Here is a 4843-nt window from a genome sequence, read left to right as displayed (position 1 = left end):
AAAAATCTAAGAAATAAGCAGATAAAGTCCAAAAGCTTTAGGAAAAATAAATAGGTAAATGACATAGAAAACAGCTCACAGGGGCACCTGGGTGGCTCAGTCATTTAAGCATCTACCTTCAGTTCAGGTCACGATCCCAGCATTCTGGGATGGAGCCCCACATAGGGCTCCCTGCTCCGTGAAGCCGGATCCTCCCTATCCCACTCCCCCTACTTGTATTCCCTCCCTCTCTATCTCACTCGCTCTGTGTCAAATAAATAAAAACAAAATTTAAAAAAAAAAAACAGTTCACAGAAGAAGAACCAGCAATGGCCCTTAAGCACATATATAATAAGAGAAATACACACTGAAACTACAGTGAGGCATCATATCACACTTTGAAAAAATATTCTGTTGTTAAGACTGTGAGAAAACAACCACTTCCCCCCCCCTTTTTTTTTTAAGGTTTTTTTTGGGGGGGGGGTTCTTTTTGAGAGAGAGAAAGTGAACAGGAACAGTGGGGAGGGGCTGAGGGAGATTAGACTCCCTGCTGACTAAGGAGCCTGATTTGGGACTCCATACCACTACCCTGGGATCATGACCTGAACCAAACGCAGAGACTTAATGAACTGAGCCACCCAGGAACCCAACAATCACTTTCATATACTGCTAGTAGAAATTCAAAACCATACCACCTCTAAGATTTTATATTAGCAAATGATTAATTAGCAAAAATAAACAGGCATTTATCCTTTGACCCAGAAATTTCACTTCTAGGAATCTGCCCTTATGATATACACACAGAGGGGCACCTGGGTGGCTCAGTGGGTTAAAGCCTCTGCCTTTGGCTCAGGTTGTGATCCCAGAGTCCTGGGATTGAGCCCCGCATCGGGAGCCTGCTTCCACCTCTCTCTCTGCTGCCTCTCTGCCTACTTGTGATCTCTGTCAAATAAATAAATAAAATCTTAAAAAAAAAAAAAAGATATACTCACAGAAATATTAAGTGACTAATGCACAAGCTCCTTATTTTCCTACTATTTGTAAAAGCACAAGAGTTGTAGGAATTAATGAAAAAACGTTACACCTCTTTGGGTACCTTTTGGGTAACAAAGGTGTAAGAATTCATACACACGCTCATACACATATACACATATATGCTAATATTTTCAAAAAGAAATAGTGAGGGGATAAACCAAGTATTAATTAGAAGAAATAGTAAACTTAAGATAGGAAGAGGACAAAAGAGAGGTGCTGGAAAGAACAAGAATGAAAGCTAGATATTTTCTAATGTGCCTTGTTTATAGTTTTTTAACTTAGAACCTGCTAATGTTTTATGTATTTGGAAGGTAACATTAAATTTTAAAAAGAGAGACAATCCCTAAAATAAAAACCAAATTGAAACTCACTAATGTTATTTTATATAAAATTGGTAGCATAATGGCATGGATATTTATCTCAATTAACTTAAAAATAGAATTTTGACTGAATATACTCCTAAGTGGATCCAAAAATAAAGATCACTAGATCTTTAATTGCAGCTACTGGGCTTGTTATTAAGTTTAATGTTAGTATAGTTTTAAAACTATTATGAGCGTATACACATACTCCACTACACACAAAATAGATTACAGCATATATGTTATTATACTAGTATCACTAGGAACCACGATTTTCAGTATAAAAGACAAGATCAAGATATAAATCAAACAAATTAAATAAAATCCTATAACTTCAATTTAAATTTGCAGTTTTATGAATTTGTAGTTTATTTACTTACTTTTTTTGGAACTTTTTTTCTGCCAACTTTATATTCCATCTTCTATTTAAGAGCCCATGAAAGAATAGCCTAAGACCACTCAGGGGATGTTCATTCCGTGGCATGAGCAGTGGAGGCTGCAGACCAGTCTTCAGTGGGGATGGTGGGCTGCATTGCTCCAGTCTTCAGGAGGGAACCAGTGGCAGGCACCTGCGTGCCTTCAGAAAAGAACGCAACGTGAAGTTTAGGTACAGTAATTCAGGTGCTAGAGAGCTCTTTTCACCCTGAAATTCCTTCTGGTTCACAGATTTTTAGCAGCGGTACTCTCTTCAATCTCCTCAGGATCTCTGCGGAAGTAGAGATCCATTAGAGATCCAATAGGACTGAGGGCGGGTGCTCCCGGGAAATAGTGCCGCACATGCGCAGAATCTCCGCGCACAGAATTCGCCGCACCAGACCCACCGAGTAGGCGTTTATTGTTGTGTGAGGACACCACATCCACATAGCACAGAGAAGAATCTGTGTTAACAGACTAATGGTTGGCAAGTTAACTTAAGACGCCACGGTAAGAAGCTTGTGCTCAGCTCTGGGATATAGTAACTTCTGGAAGTTGCAGCTCCCAGAAAGAGGCCTGGACCTGATTAGTGAAGTTTTCGGGAGTAATGTGGCCAACAGTAGAAGTGGCCCCACCGGCAACTACAACTTAAAGCACAGCCCACTGGCCAGTATTCTTGAAGGATATGATACCGAGCATCAGCTGGATTTTCAGTGGCAACAGCGGAAGAAACTGCCGAAAGAAGGTTCTCCCTGATTCTCTTCAGATCTGTGAAGTAGATGCCATCACTTTTCCTTTTGTACATGGCCTGTTTCATTTGGATGTCAAGCTTGGTGACACCTAAGTGGGTTCCTGCTGCAAGGAATTTAAGGACATTCTCCTTCTTAATTTTTGGGATGTCACGGGGTCCGGACATAGCAAACATTTACCTTTCTCACAGGCACCTAGGACAATGTTGTATGGACTCCTGTCTGAGCAGCAGGAAAAGGTAGAATTTACTTTTTTTTTCTAAGATAAATTAAATGCATATCTCTTAGGCCCCTACTAAAATGCTCAAAAACGGTGATAGCCCAGTAGAAAATGCAAACATACCACCGAGATGTAATTTCCAAATATTATTTTCCACTGAAAGGAAGTACCAGGGCTCCTTGAAGATATATCTGATTCTAAACTGTGATCAAAAATATCTAAGTTGAGCCTAGTCATCTTGTCATTTCTGAAATCCTGTACCTAAACTCTATCACAGACTACAAAAGGACACAGGAGGCAAGATGAAGAGACCACCATTAGCTGAAGATAGAACAATTTGAGGTTCAAAAAGAAGAATAAATACTGAGATGTAACTGTTAGGGCCAATTTAATGTTAAAACCTGTTTAACTATTAGGGCCTGCCTAGCCAGAGCAACTCCATATTGCCTAAGTAGCCATATTGTTGTTTATATCCACGGACTTCTTTCCAGGAATAAACGCCCCCGTAGTTCCTGGTGTGGTTCCAGGCATCGATTCAGGGAGTAAACACCTTAACAATAGAAGCCACATATCTTGGGTCTGCGGTTATGCCCTATAAAACCAGCCTGTGAGATTGGGAAGGGGTCGCTCTCTTCGGAGGCGGCCCTGGCCGGTAGGTCTCACTTCTAATGCTTAGCATAGAATAAGGCTTTTCATAACTTTCACTTTGTCTCAGTCTCAATCCTTTGATAATGGACCCCGACATTCTGTTGTAACAAATCTGTTAAAATTGATAATTACACTTAATAACAATTATACTTAATCCATCATTGTTCATCTCTGGAGATTTCAATTAGGCAAGAGCTCATTATTCCGGAAATTCAAAACATAAGATAAAACAACCGATGAGACTTACATAGCACTACTTAAGAAATATTCTTGCCAAAATAAAATGAAATAAGATGAAATAAAATAAATTGAATCAATTGGACATCTAGATCTAACAGTTACATGAAATTTTAACAAAAAAATAAAATACTTGAGCATTTTAAAAACACAAGACAGAATAGTATATGAAAATACAATAAACCAAAGAATATAGAAGTTAGAAAATAATAAATATCAGAAATTTATGAAGTTAAAAAAGAAATCTGAAATTCAAAGCAAATACACAATGGAGAAAATCAACAAGATAAAAGTTGATTATTTTTAAAACATAAATAAAAACACTGGTAAAATTAAGAACAGCATCACATATAAATAATATGAGGGATGAAAAAGGCAAAAAAAATACACGTAAGTGCAGATAAAACTTAGATTACGGGAAGAAAAAGCAATAAAGAATTTTATGACAATGAGCTTGAAAATGTAGAAAAAGTAGTCAATTTCCTGGAAAACAATGTTGTAAAAATTGACTCAGAAACATTCTTATCACAAATAAATTCAATCAATTTTTTAAAAAAGATTTTATTTATTTGACTGAGAGAGACAGCCAGAGAAGGAACGTGAACAGGGGGAGTGGGAGAGCGAAAAGTAGGGTGAGTGGGAGAAGGAAAAACAGGATTCCCCGCTGATGGGGTGCCCAGTGTGGGGCTTGATACCAGGACCCTGGGAGCATGACCTGAACCAACCTGCAACGAAGGCAAAGGCTTAATGACTGAGCCACCCAGATTCCCCTGAATCAGTATTTTTCAATGTAGAATAACAAACACAAGGCCTAAGTTGTTTTTGCCAGATTCTACCAAATTGCAAAGAAAAGATAAATCTAATCTTATAAACACATTTTCGAATACAGAAAAAAAGGATTACTCCCTAATTCATTTTTTTAAAAGATTTTATTTATTTATTTGACAGATCACAAATAGGCAGAGAGTCAGGCAGAGAGAAGGGAAAAGCAGGCTCCCTACTGAGCAGAGTCCAAGGCGGGGCTTGATCCTAGGACTCCAGAAATCATGACCCAAGCCAAAGGCAGAGGCTTAACTCACTGAGCCACCCAGGGACCCCTCTCTAATTCATTAATGATGAGACTTTAACATCAAAAACAAAACCCGAGGGCCTGGTAGATTGAGAAAGAGAAAGGGAAACTGGAAACCAAAGCACTCATT

General features: G+C 38.6%; 1 pseudogene; it reads right to left on the bottom strand.

The window, feature by feature from the left end:
* Positions 1–1846: 1846 nt before the first annotated feature.
* LOC132007178 (small ribosomal subunit protein uS2B-like) lies at positions 1847–2706 on the bottom strand (annotated as a pseudogene).
* Positions 2707–4843: the final 2137 nt, after the last annotated feature.

The sequence above is a fragment of the Mustela nigripes genome, chromosome X (assembly GCF_022355385.1).
Source record: "Mustela nigripes isolate SB6536 chromosome X, MUSNIG.SB6536, whole genome shotgun sequence".
Lineage (NCBI taxonomy): Eukaryota > Metazoa > Chordata > Mammalia > Carnivora > Mustelidae > Mustela > Mustela nigripes.
This window is presented reverse-complemented; position numbering and strand designations above follow the sequence as displayed.